At 42.9% G+C, this 14,892-nt stretch overlaps 2 long non-coding RNA genes across 2 annotated transcripts in view; one reads left to right on the top strand and one right to left on the bottom strand.

Annotated features, from left to right (window-relative positions):
- The window catches only part of LOC123592886, a 285,088-nt gene that overhangs the window by 68,594 nt on the left and 201,602 nt on the right, over positions 1 to 14,892 (bottom strand). The window lies entirely within an intron of this gene.
- LOC123592888 lies at positions 3,029 to 9,248 on the top strand. The gene is made up of 3 exons (XR_006709992.1): positions 3,029 to 3,118; positions 6,468 to 7,167; positions 9,110 to 9,248. It is a non-coding gene; the product is annotated as an uncharacterized LOC123592888 (long non-coding RNA).

Raw genomic sequence — 14,892 nt, 5'->3', positions numbered from 1 at the left:
ATCCCATGGGAAAAAAAAAAGAGTCCCAACTTAAAGAAGATCTTTGCAAACCCAGTGTTCCAAAAGGAAATGCACATATCAAACCATCAGTATAACCAAGTAAGTGTGGGTTATTCCCACAGAGGGGATTTAATGAAGATTTCAACTGTTCCTTCTGTGTCCTGGAGCTACTACTATTCAGTGACTGGCTGCATGTGGAGCAAGCTGGGACCCTTTGGGTTTCCTGTTAAAAATACAACATTGGTTTTTAAACCAACCAAGAAATCTAACACCAGAAACTTTTTTTTCCTTTGTCTTGGGTCTTCTTTGGTTCTAAATTGCATAAGAACGGGAGATGTGGCTCTTTCCAAACCCGAGAGATAATGGATGACCAAGAGTCTTTTGTATGTCTCGTGTAAACACAAACTGAAAGGAGGCTGCTACAGAATGAAAATCAAAAGCCAGATTTTAATCCCAAAGTAGAAGATACAACCTAAGAGACTGAAGTCTTTTGGATTCTCTTTAGAGCTACCCCAGTCAAGAAAGAGGTCTCTTTTACTTCTAGGTTTCAGAGAAGGAATACTCAAGGTAGAGTCTAGTCCCATCTCCAAAAGCTTGCTGCAACCACTTGTATCATAGCTGCATGTTTCAGGGTTATGAGCAGCCCCATGTTCCGTGTTGACCATTAAGCACATCTGCAACTTATCGTTTCTCTTCTCTGTTCTGTTTTCCAAGGGTACAGATACCAATATACAGTTTCTTAATTACTCTCATCAACCAAGATTGCCAAGCTTTCCAAACTTTTCCACTGGACAGTTTGCCACAGAATTCATATCACGTTCTGACCTTAACGTTCAGGGTGTCTAATTGTATCATGGTCGATCACGTTTCCGTTATATTCCTTAAAAGAGGTAAGCTGTTTGGTAGGTTATATAATCAGTCTGAGACTTAGTTTTCCTCATATATAAGGGGAGGGATAATGATACCATCCTTACATGGAGACTGAGTGAGACCTGAACTGTGGCATAATTTTCTCCATGTCTGTAACTTCCCAGTAGATAGTAGGGGTGCAAATCATAGCTGCTGAATAGCTGCTTCTTAAACTTTGTTCTAAAAGGCTATTTTAGAGATAGCTGGGAGCAACTTCAATTTTCTCCCATGGTGCTGAGAGGAAATCAACAGGACTGTCCTGTAAGACCACCAGGAAGAGACGTAACACTTTCAGCATGGGAAACAATGCTCAAGAGGATTTTGGGCTGTTCCATCCAAGTTAGCAATCCAAGGAATAATTGCCTAAAATTTCCCAGTTCTCAGTGGGCTCTGTCTTGTCCCGGAGCCTCATTGCACAGGATGTTGGCTGCCATCATGACCCAGGTTAGACACAGATCAAGTTATATCATGGTACTGCTCAATTCATTCCTTATGCATTTATTTAAAAAAGGTGCTCCTAACAGGTGACAAGTACTGTTCTAGTTACTGAGAATATGGGCGTGAACAAGTCAGGCAGTGTCCTGGCCCTCAGGGATTGTCCACTCTGGAAGGAAACTGGCATTAAAAAAAAAATGGCCAGAAATAAACTCACGTTCAGGATCTATAATAAGAACAACATAGGCAAAGCATATTCCTTTGGAATCTCATAACAACCCACCAAGGCAGTAGAGGTCATAACATGTTATGTGAAAATGGGCCCTGAGAGGCCAACAAGCCCACACGGCCCCTTGGAGACAGGAGCAGAGGTGAGGCTGGGCTTTTCCAGCTCCACCACCCGCTGCAGGGATCATGCTGGGGCCAAGGATGCAAGGTAAATAAATCTTCAGTTTTGTAAAAAGGGGAGAATTCCTTCCTCTCGGGGTCATGAGGATCAAATAAGCTATAGAAGAAAAGCACTCAGAACAGTACCCTACACTCAGAGTTCATTAAAAACACATGGTGGCTGCTGTGAAAAATGTGGAGAAGACAACCACACCATGGTGTGATAAAGTTCCTAGAAGAAGGTGCTTCCAGAAGGAAGAGTGACTAATACTCTTCAGCAGAGTAAGAGAAGGAGCCTAGGTGGGTTTTGAACACAGGGTAGGAGTGTGTGGTGGGGCCAGGGCATCATCACAGCAGGAAATAGCATATACGCTGCACGGAAGAATGTGGCTCATTGGCGGGGGTGGACTGTAATTGCTTCTTGTGGTCGGGATATGAATGCCCTAGAGGAGCGAGTGATGGGCTGGCTGAGCTGAGAAAGTAATCCCTTTTCCATGGCTGTCAGGAGCTCTCAAAGGTGATGGGAGAAGAGGAGCACCAGAGAAAACCTCCACCCAAGCCCAGGCGCAGTGGGCCATTTGGACCTCCATCATCTGAGAGGTGAAACCCCAATCGTGTGCCAAATTGCCTCTTCAGGCTCCAGTCTCTCCCCACTGTGGACTGTTTGCCTGTCTGGAATGAGATAATTTGTCAGACACCAGCTGCTGATCATTCTTTCCTCATGGGCACATTTATTATTATGTTACAATGCGCAGGAAGAATCTTTACCATCACTGGAGTGAAAATGATTAAAATGCTGTTGTTTTTTTTTCTCCCCCAAATCCTCAAACCTTCCCTCTGCCGGAGACAGCATCGGTCATAGACGATATCGCGGGAGTGAAATGCAGGTGGGGGGAGGATCATTGTCATAATTAACAAAACAGCAAGCACAGAACCCCAGGGTGTGGGGCTCGGGAAGGAGGACCATTCAGAACTACGAGCAGAACAGGAGTTTGGCAGCACAGAAGCCGGGGCGTGTGTCTCTGAAAGAGTGCAGAGGATGGGCTGGCTGGCTGGCTTCTAGAGCCGCACCATGTCTAATTATGTACCAGGAGGCAAGAAAAGGTGTAGGTCTGTCTTTCCAGTTCAGGGGGAGAAAAAAAATATGTGGTGTCTCGCGTCTAAGAAACGAACAGGCTGACCTTTTCAGAGCGCCTGAAAGAAAAAACCAGATGTATTCCTCAAGAGTCACTGTGACTGAAGGCTTGCATTGTGCAGTCACATAAAGGGAGAGCTAACCAGAAAACAGCAGCTGATGATCTGAAGCCAGGCTGTGCTATTGTCCGGCACACAAATGTTCTACAAGGACCCAGACCACCATGCAGTTCTCTGTGCACAGACTATGAAGGTTGGTGGGGGGAGCGGAGGGGCCCAGGGCTTTTTTCCCTCCTTTTCTTTCTTTCCTTCCTGAAACCTTTTCCTTCCAATCCCTCTACAGCCGCTCACATTCAACGGCTAGCAATTATTCCCATTGACCCTCCTCACTCTCCAAATGGGGTGTGGGTCTCTGAAGGTTTTCTCTTTGTACCTGACAACCCCATGTTGCAGGCAGGCTCCAGGGAGGAGGTAAGGGCTCAGCTCCCTGGGGACAGTGACTGGGAATGGAGTGGCTGTGATTTATTTTCCATCGAGCAAAGTCAAAGCGAGGCAAATGCGGGCTGGGAGGCAGACAGGAGAATCCCCCCAGCTCCATCAAGGGCTGCTTCCCTATTGTCCTCTGGGAAGCTCGGATGAATGCTGGTGGTGTTGGAGGGGGAAGGGAGTAGGGGGAGCAAGATGAAAAAGAGGAGGCAGCCGAGTGAGATGAAGTGAGATGTTTTCTTCATTCCAACTCAGTTCTTTTAGGTTTCCTCCAACGGCCTTTACCATTCTTAGCTTTCATGGCTACATTTCAACTCCCTTACAAACTGTAAAGTCCTTGAAGGGAGACACTTGTTTTGCCCTCCTTCTTGTCTTTCCATTGCCCCAGGATTATATCTGCTCCAAGCAGTTTTCAATCAATGTCTACTAACTAGAATTCACTCTGTGTCCCTAGATCTCTGGATCTGGTTCCTCCTTGTCATTCATAGACAGTCCCCTCCTAGCAGCAGCCTTCACTGACTGCCTAATGGGAAGTAGCCCCAACTCCAGAAACTCTTTATCATTTCCTCCGTTGGAGTGTTTTTTGGCCACGTCTATAAACATTTACTAAACAACACTAATTGGCCAACAGGAAAAAAAAAAGTTCAATCAAGAAGATGAAATCATAGCTCTCTGTCTTTTTAAGTGGTCTGACCACACTTTTCATAAACCACGTGAGGCCGACTCAACGGTATTCCAGAAACAGGCTCATATTACCGCCATAACTGAGATCAGGAATCCTACTACCTAATGGCTAGACAACTGGGCCACCCTGGGGTGAAGCCTCAGGTACGGTCCTTGAGGTTACAGGCTTTATACCCTGTTTTATGTTTGACATAGCGCTTTGCATTGGACACAGTTCTGGCCATACACATGTTCTGTCGTTTCTTGTCTCCTTCCCCCACTGGACTCCAAATTCCATCCAACAGCAACGATTCCTACTGCTGCTACCAACAACCACCACCACTACTGATTGTTTCGTGTGTGTCAGGTACTATTTCAGAGCTTCGTATGTATTATCTTATTCAATTTTTCATTTTGTGAAAGTATATTCCCAGTGTCAAGAAGAGTGGTTGGCACATTTGGAATTTAACAAATACTCGTTGAACCAAGAGAAGGAATGAGTGCCAGACCCTTCCGAGATTGCCATGAAATTAAAGCAAAGTTCTAGAAAAAGAAGTTACTTTTCTATGAGAAAGTAACTAAAGGCACATCCTAAAGCATTCTTGAACATACAGGTGAACCTTCCTTTATACAATAAACTGCACGGCCTCTGGGTTTTTCAAGTATGTGTTCTTACTTACAAAGCATCAAGGATTAGAAAATTCTGTTGTAGATTCTTTTGTTAGGCAAAGACTCATTTTGTAATGAAAATAAATCATCCCCCTCCTCCAAAATAGTAATCACTGGCAAGAGCATCACAAATTAGCATTCTTCAAAGTGCTTTTCTACATACAGCCATATGCTTACACATAGGCTTTTCATATCACTGGAGAACACAGTGTATTGAGCACCTATTCAGTGGAAGAGCTCTTAAATACCAAGAAGCAAATACTCACAACTTAACAGATAAGGAAACTGAGCTTTGGGTGGGGGGTGACATATTTTGGCCAGAGAAAGTCTCTTTGATAACTTCTGCATCTGAAGGGTCTTCTCAGGCATGTTATCACTTTGAACCATGACCTGGGATAATTCAAATTTAGAACCGGCCTGGCTTTTTAGGTTGTTCCCTGACCAGAGATGCCTGTTTCATGCCCAGATTTTTAATTTATTTTGAAAAAAAATTTATTGAGGGCCTCCTATGTATCTCCTATTGCTCTGGGAACTGGCAAATATGACAAGAAACAAGACAGAAAATAATCCATGTTCACAAGGACTTTTCTGGAATCCCACTGGTAGCCACTAACCACAAGTGGCTATTTGAATTTAAATTAAATACGAGTTTAAAAAATTATAAATTTAGTTCATCAATTTCACCAGCAAATTTCAAGTACTCATATACCTGAATTTCTTTTTTTTTAAATATGAAATTTATTGTCAAATTGGTTTCCATACAACACCCAGTGCTCATCCCAACAGGTGCCCTCCTCAATGCCCATCACCCACTTTCCCCTCCCCCCCCCACCCCCCTTGAATTTCAAGCCCTTCAGTTGCTACCTGTGACGAGTGGCTAACACATTGGAAGGTACAGATGTGAATGTTGCCATTATTACACAGAGTTCTTTCAGACAGTACTGCTCTAGATAGACGATAAACAAATATATCATGTGTCTGGAGGTGGTAAGGGCCGTGAAGAGCATTAAAGCAGGGTCAGAGGATGAGCAGAGATGGACAGAGAGGTGTTCATTTACACTGGATGGTAAGGTAAGGCCCCCGAACAAGGGCCTGAATGGAGATGAAGCAGGCCCCATGGGGATCTGGAGAAAGAACATTCCAAACAGGGAAGTACTTAGTACAAGGTCCAAAAGGTAGCATGCATGTGTTTGATGAGGAGCAGGGAGGCTTCTTTGGCTGGGATTGGGTAAATGAGGAAGCAGTGATTGGGGATGAAATTAGAAAGGGAGGCTGGATCAGATCACACGGGGATATGCAGGTCAGGATAGTCCTTGAATCTCCATGAAAGCAGAGCACCAGGGATTTGGAGCTTTATCTCTCCCTCCTCTTTCCTCTTTTCCTCTCAAACGTTTTCTCTCTCCATATCTCTCCACACTTCTTTCTCTCTCCACACCTCATGACAACTTGTGCCTCTCTAAGAGATGGCCTCTATTTGTTAATGCCCTCGAGGAAACAACGCACAGGATAACATTTTGCACCACACGGCATCAGGTTCTCTTCACAGCCCAGAACTCTGACTCTGTGACTGTAGGATTTGGAAGTCCTGCTGATTGTTAGGTGGGCATAAGCATGACAACTGGGAGTGTTAGGCTGTGTTGACATTTTCACCTTCTGGCAGAGAGATACTATGGGTAATGAATACTAACCATTACTGTAGGTGATCAGTCCTAACCCTAGAGTTTACTGTTTGCAAAACAAAGGTGATATAATATTGTTCTTATTAATGTGTTTCACACACTTAGTGAGCACATACGGTGCACCTAGAAGTCTTCCCAGGAATGAGGGGATTCCCAGGACACCAGACTTTCTGCTAAAACCAGAAAAACCTCAGGCCCACTGCAGTGAATCTACTTGCGGTGGACATTGTGCCTACAAAGACAAGACACGGTGCCTACCCTCAAGACGTCACAGCCTGGGAGAGAAGACAGACAATATAGAGTTCTGAGTGCTTTGACAGAGGAGAACTCAGTTGCTCTGGCAACTTGCACACTTGTAAGGCCTCAGTTCAGCAAGGGCAACGAGGGAAGGCTTCCTGGCAGAGAAGGATATCTGCTTTAATTCTGAAAGATCACTAAAGATGCCTGCCTTGTGGCCCCAACCCAAATGGGGTCTCCGCAGAGATTTCCTTAATCGCAGGACACCGGGCACCCACATGTCTGACTCTTTCCCACTGTGCCCTCCCCAGCAGAGAACCACATCACTATCTGGCCTCAGATTCTACTGGCTCCCAAATTCTTCTAATTGTATTGCTTTGTTTGATTCGGAAGCACTGGAAGAAGGGGGTAATAACATTCCGGCAAAAGGAGGCTGTTGATCACATCTGTAATTCTTTCCGGCATAAAGAGAACTAGGGGACATCTACAAGAATGTATATTCATCTAAATTCGTGGGACAGAGGAGTCAGGCAGAAAGGCTTTTCAAAGGCGTGCTGCATCTTGCTCGGTGAGTGAGCATTTCTCAACTCTTTCTTAGAAGCAGACATTAAAACCTGCAGCACAGTCATTTAGAATTTCAAAGGTTTCTTCTTCAGGGGGTGGGACACAAAGACATCACCGTTATTCACATAATGCCGGGATGGTGGGGAACAGCGGCACACCATTAACGAAGTCTGTGCAGCAAACCTTTATGGAGAAAGGCAAGAGCTATTCTGCCAGGATAAAGAAGATGCTCATTACAGTTGTGGAAAAAAAAAAAAGATTATTATCATTATTGCTTTTTAAAATTCACTCCTGCATTCTACCTAGGTTGGGAGAACTTCAGAGGGGAAGCAATTTTTAAAGATAGTTCATGGATCACTAAAGAATCACAAAACACTCAACATTCAGTACACATCCATCCATCTCTCTCTCTTTGTCTCTCTCCCTGAGTTGAGGGTGTCAATCTGAATTTAGAATAAATGCAACACCCACATCAAGAGATCCTTCCTTTCTCAAGGCAGATGTCTTTAAGTACTGCTTTGTGTGGTTTTAAATGGCACCCAAATCCTAGTCCATGGTTTGAAGGACCAAATAAGATGGAGCTTCTCACACATAAAGCTGCTGGTCCTTCAACATTATCTTGTATGACTTTGCTAATCTTCTCCCTCTCCTTTGTTTTGGAATTACATGAGGCGAATACCACAGATCTTAAGTTGGAAAACCAGGAGCCCAGGCTGCAGAACAGCCAGCAGACAACATTGTCTCTGAACTGCTATTGTTTCTATTTTAGGAGCACATTGAGTGATTAGCTTGGGTAACAGTAACATCGCATTACCTTGCACAGGCTGGAAATGTCTTTCAATAAGGAGGCAACACGGAGGCCATGTGATACAATCCCGTAGACAGAGCCAAGTGGAATACATCAAAGAGAGCCTTGATGCAGATGTTTCATGCAGAAGAAAATTAGGTCAGAGACCACTTCAATTTCAGCTTCTGCCAGCCTCGTTTGAGAGCTTCCAGTGAATTCGTAATGAATAGCTTCTAGGGCACTTTTCTCTCATTCAGTCACAGGCTGCCACAGCCAGATGAGCGTTCCATGTGGAATCTTCTCTCATTATTTAAAACTGCTACTTTGTGTTCTGAAATTCCAGAACCCTTCCAATGTACCACCACTATGGCCTAAAACAAAAAGACTCTCAAAATACGGAAAGACATTAATCTGTATCATATTCTTGCTCTGTCCCCCCCCCCCCTCTCTCTCTCTCTCCTATCCATCATATACATACATGTTTTTAAATACATCCCCCAGTCTCTTGTTCATCTGCCTATGCAGGTACATAAACCATTGCTGAGGGATATTGGAGATGTCGGGATTTTTTAATCTTATTCAACTTTGAAGAAGCCGAGTGGCCTAGAGATGACCAAAAGGTTTTGCTGGCTTCTTGCAGGGAGCATGCACGTGTGAGTGTGGCGTGCATGCATTAAAAAAAAAAAAAAAAAAAAGCTTTTCTCTGAAAAGAGCAGAGAAGGGCAGTGTGACCTCAATGAAAGTGAATGATGCATCTTTCCTCTGCCCACCCCCAGCCCCATCTCACACGTTATTTATTATATTGGAGGGTTAGAATCTGGAGCATCCTGGATGCTTTCTTTTCCATATGCTCTTACTGCCTACCTTTTGCAGGGTTCACACTGACAAATCCTTGCTGATTGGAGTGGGGGTGTGTAGAGGGATCTCTTCAATTCATGCCAGGAGAAGAATCATTAGATTCTGAATGCATTTAGAGGAGAGGGGCAGAGAGACAGACACACAGGATCACAGAAACTCCTCAAAGCTGGTGACACTCCCATTTCCCATGGGAAAGGACATGAAGTGGCGGCCCCAGCTCCAGCTCATAGTGACACAATTGCTTTGTCTTTGCTACCTCCAAAGCACTAGGGCATTCATTAACTGTTTTTCTCAATTCTAGGGTTTGCAAAGCAGTGGCAGAAAAGTATCAGAAAAGTGCTCAAAGGTCCGCATCTGCTCCAATCCGGGATGGGAAGCCATCATGAGGATGTTGCCTTTCTTCCCTGCATTTAAAAGGCTTTATCTGGTTTAAAAAATGATACTAGTCTTTCTGCTTTTCTTCTTCAACTTGATCTCTTCTCCACCAGCACTCTCCTACCACTGTTTCTCTCTCTCTCTCTCTCTCTCTCTCTCTCTCTCTCTCTCTCACACACACACACACACACACACTCAATTAAAATTTCCAAGGAGGGCAGAAGTGCAGGGAAGCAGTGACAGTGGAGTAGAAAGGTGACCTGATAAAAAGACCTAGTTTCAACCCCACCTTTGTGTGGATGGGAGAAGCAACTCTCTTCTGTGGGCTCAGTGTTCTCACCTGGAGAAGTGTGGGTGCTGATCCCTGATTCCCTCACAGCTTTGCCACTGATTCCATAAATAGCCTTTCTCAGGAAATTGATGTCGTCTGGAAATGTCGTCTGGCTGTGGGTTGTAACCACATATCTACCTACTAAGATGTTACTTAAGACCTGGATCGTAGGATTAACATCAAGGCAATGGGCATGTTCATGTAGCAGTGGGTCAGTCTGATTCCTTTCAGATACACCTCAGTGGGGCAGCTCAGCACAGGAGAAACAGTATTAGCTTAGAAGGCAGACAGAGTTGAGTTTGAATTCAGGCTCTGTCACTTCCTGGCTGTGTGACCTCAGGCAAGTCACTTAGACTCTCTGATCCTCAGTTTCTTCCACAGTAAAATTGGTATAGTAACCATTAATAAAGGTTGTTATAGGATTAAATAAAATATATGACATATATGTGCTCGATACATGGTAGGTATTCAGCAAATATTCGTGTGGTTTTTACCATTGTTATTAAAAATTGATAATGGAGATATATATTGATGTTGATATATATTGAAATATATAGATATCTATATTATACTGATATATATATTTCTGTATATTTCTGCCTGTATATATGTAGAAATGGCACACATGACTTAGGGTAGTCAAAAAAATTAACACTATGAATCAACTTTTCTTGCGCCATGTGGAAAATCTTCTAAGACACACACACACACACACACACACACACGATTCAATTTCTAAAGGCAGTAGCAACTAATAGTCATTTGAAATGCTTAACAGAGATTTTAGCACATGAATGCTTAGTTAGTTACATTTATTTTTATTTCCAACAATATCAGCATGGTGAATTCCCAAGTTATCATGCACTCCTTTTTCATTCTCTCTGAAGAGAATTCTATTTAAGAGGCAGAAAGGGGCATACAGAACCTATGTCAGTGGGAGTCATTGATTTGATGCTGAGTTCTAAATCACAAAATCATAGCCCTTCAGAACTTGGTAGGTGAGAAACTGAAACACAAAGAGGTAACACGACTTGCCCGAGGTTATGGAGGAACCCTAGTCCTCACTGAGTCCTGCTCTACATCCTTAGCCATCGTAAGATTCAACCGAGGCTGTGAGCATGAAGATGCTTAGCAAAGACCAGGTGCTGTCCACATGCCAGCGCCCCCTTTCCTGGCACCTGCCAGCTCTCCTACAGCAGCCGTGGCAGAGGGCCATCAACACTGCAGTGACTGCGGGGCTGTCTGCCACCAATTCTATTTAATGACACCACTATCAAGCAGAGCACTGCTTGCCCACAACCGAACTTGGTCCCTGTCAAGTTATGGGACACAGAGGACAACACGGCCCCCAGGAAGGAGCTCCATGGCCCGCCATACTGAGCAGGCTGGGCCAGCACCAAGACTGAGAATCAAACCTCAGTCTGCCAGATTCTGGCTCTGTGTGCCAGTCTGTGACATTTACCGAAGCTAGAGAGACCAAAGTAGGGCAAGAGAAACATGCATTTGTTCTTTTCTACATTTATTCATTCACTCACCTGCTTATTCATTTACTCATCTATTTATGTAATTATTCTTTATTGAACGCTGTGTTTGGAGAAACAAGGCTTCTGAGAGTTCATTATTTAGTAAAAGAAACTACATGGATAGAGATACAAACCAATCACAATACAATATGGCAAGTGCTAGAACAGCAAGCTCCTGTAGCAACACAAGAGAGGGAGGTATTCAACTTTCCTGCTTCTCAAGTATCAGGTGCAGTAGAGATTGTGTAATAATCAGGGTTTGATCAGAGAAATAAGACAACTGATAAATAAATGTCTGCATATTCCTATATATGCGTAGACACGCACACATATGTATCATATAAATGTATATATACTTAGGGATTTGACCTTACACAACTGTGGGGATTGGTTTCACAGTTTTTATGTATGACTACTGTCTTTGCCAGGGTTTGGCAAACTTTTTCCGTAAAGGGCCAGACAGCAAATATTTCAGGTCTTGGAAGATCAATGGTCTCTGTAGCAACTACTCAACTCTGCTGATTTAGCACTAGAAGCAGCCCTTACCGGTTCATAAACAAATGAGCTTAGCTATATTCCAATAAACTTTATTTACAAAAAAAAAACCAGGGGACAGGCCAGATTTGTCCTGTAGGCCTTAGTTAGCGGGTCCCTGGTATTTTGGAACTGGTTGCAGAGTTGGAATGGACATCGGGTAAGGAAGATAGACGTGAAGCGGAGGACAGCAGAAACGCACTGGAGTCCAAGAGACGACCTGGAACCTGTGTCCATCTTTTACTGCCTTCAAGGCTCCACCTTCAATGATGTGTGAGTCCAGAAGGAGAATGGATGCCTTTCCTCATGGAGCTAACCCTGTATGTGACCCAGGAATCGGACAAATTGAAACAGGACCCAGCGGGGCCTGGAGTTGCTGCTGGTTTGGCTGCTGCCCCATGGCTAGGTCAACAGATAAAGTGACAACGGGCATGATCTGCAATCGTTTCCTGGTGCTCCTGTGATGACCTTTGGGGTATAAAGTGGATATGGATTCTGTGTCAGTTCAACCATCCAAAACTCATGCGAAAGGCCTCTTATGACCCACACGAACTTGGAACAATGTAGGGAAGGAAATTCTGAAACCTGTCATTCCCATTTTGCTAAGTGATTCAAGTCCACACAGATGAGAGTGTTTCAGAGGGGAGGTTACACTGGAACTGGACTTAAAGCATGTGTGACGATTTTCCAGGTGGAGGGCCTCCTTAGGATCCTCAGACAGCATGCTTTGTGAGTGATCTGTTTTCAAGGGCTTCCAAAACAGCTCAAAAGGAAAAAGAAACAGCTTGTTCTTTTGCCTGGCAAACATTTGAAGAATTTTATTTTCCTAATTTGTCACTAATTAACTATTTCCATTTGCATCCTAATGTGAGCAGGGTGGTGAGTGCTGTGACAGACACGGCTCAAATCTCCCCATGCAGGCTGAGAGTCACTCTGCCTGTCCAGCCCCAGCAGGCATACTTGCCTATGGGACAACATGGCTGATCTGTCCATGCAGCCAGCCCTGGACGTCCAATGAGCATAGTCCCATTTAGGAATATTTTAACAGATAACTCCCATAAAATTGTATTCTGACTCACAGCACTGGACGTTTCCCCTTTTTTTAGTAACTTGTTCTTTCTTCCCGTGTTTTGTCTTGATTAATGCTGTCAGAATTTACTAAATGTTCTGGCACCAAAAGTTATATGTAATGCCTTATTCTTTCCAGTTCCTTCATTGTATTGATAATACCTCCACACTACCTCTTGCAAACACCCATTAGTCCATCCACCACCCATATGTCCATCCTTCCATTCATCTTTTGCATTTATTTGTCCATCTGTCCATCCCTCTCTTACTTTTTTTCTTTCTTTTTTTTTTTTTTTTTTGGCTACTACTCCAGTTCAGTCTTTTATCATCTCATGCTTAAATGATTACAAGATCCAGTAAGTTGATTTTCCTGCAAGGCCTACTGAATGAATAGGAATTAGAGTAATATAGGTTTTGATTTGAATTGTGTCTCTGTCCTTAACTATCTGTACAACCTTATGTTACGTTATGTAATTATGTTAAGCACATAATTGAAACTCTCTAAGTCTGCTGAGAAACTAATAATCCATATCTCAGCATTGTTGTGAGCATTAATTGAAATAAGGTGTATAAGGCAGGTAGTTCGACGTCTGGCACATAAGAGATACTCAATAAATGTTATTTTATCTTCATCTTCCTTGTTTCTCTTACCCTATCTACTTTAATATCTTGTTCATAAATACATGCAATTGTTACATCATCCTGGTCTTTGCTGAAGCCATTCTTCTTTCTAAAATTGTATCCATCACAATTTCTAATTTACCATTAGGAATTCACTCTCTATCTCTGGGTCTTTGATCACGGAAACTCTTCTCCCTGAATTAGCCATATTCTTAGTTTTCTTTGTAAGGAATTTGTCTGATTTCTTGGATCTACCCATTCCCCAGGTAAAATGCTATTTCTTTCCGTAACCCCTGTGGAATCCCCTCAACTTAAACTTTTACTCTCTGTGCATTATTATGATTTTATTGCAGGAAAGCCTAAGGGGAACTGCATTTTTTGAGCAAAGTCTGTTGAGTGTTGATAACTGTGTCATATACTCTTCACCAGAACCTCATGAAGTAATTATCACTCTCCACTGTTCAGCAGAACATTGCCAACATTGCTTGGCTAGTAAGGACCAGGGCAAAAAGTTGAACCCAGGTCCACCTGATTTCCTTTCTATTTCACACTATCTTGGCTTCCATCCTCTACACTAAAATAGTAATAATTACATTCTGAAATTTATGAAAGATTACAAAAATGAAAAACCATGAATGGCTCCATTAATGAATTCTATTAAAGGATAAGGATAGTATAATTATTCTTATATCATTTTAATTTTTTTTAACGTCTATTCATTTTGAGATAGAGAGAGAGTGCAAGCGGGGGAGGGGCAGAGAGAGAGGGGGAGATACAGAATCAAAAGCAGGCTCCAGGCTCTGAGCTGTCAGCACAGAGCCCGACGTGAGGCTTGAACCCATGAACTGTGAGGTCACGACCTGAGCCAAAGTTGGATGCTTAACCGAATGAGCCACCCCAGTGCCCCTATTCTTATACCACTTTAAATGTCCTGGTGCAAAAATTTAAACCTATCAGAAGGCATGTGGCAAATGTCCAATTAAATGACATTCAATGCACAAATAGAACTTTCACTACAGTCCTTATTCTTGGGAGATTTTATCCCAATTTCAAATGCAATAAGTGACCATAAATCCTTTAACCATCATATTTTCAGGGTATGGTCAATTTCAGCTTTATTCCTTTTTAGTAAGGAAGTCTGCAACAAAGAGGAAATCATTATCATTATTATTATTATTATTATTATTATTATTGGTAGTAGTAGCAGTAGTAGTATTTGGTTAAGATCTTATCACAATAAAAGACTCTTCATACACCGCCCTGGGCTATTGTGTGAAAATTCTTGGACCAGCCAGCCCACTATCCATGGTATTTAGTAACCCCGTAAAAGTTAAATTTGTTTTATTTATAGGTTGGAAGAGCCTTTACCCACGAGGAGTACTGAATAAATAGACTTTCGCTATTTCTCTCCAAAGAGGTTGGGAAGGAACCACTCATGAGGAAAGCCTGGAGGGTACAAATTGTCAGAATGAAGTATGGTCCTTTGTTCAGAATCAGAAGAGTTAACTACTCAAATCATAAAATACCAGCTGAAGCTCACTTCCCCAAGCAGAGGGGAGCAACATGCAAAGAAGAGAAACAGGACAACACTGAAAATACTCGAGATATAATCTCTCCAGATTAAATCAAGAC

Source organism: Leopardus geoffroyi, chromosome D4 (genome assembly GCF_018350155.1).
Source record: "Leopardus geoffroyi isolate Oge1 chromosome D4, O.geoffroyi_Oge1_pat1.0, whole genome shotgun sequence".
Lineage (NCBI taxonomy): Eukaryota > Metazoa > Chordata > Mammalia > Carnivora > Felidae > Leopardus > Leopardus geoffroyi.
The sequence above is the reverse complement of the archived record's forward strand: the minus strand, read 5'-3'. Positions and strand labels throughout refer to the sequence as shown.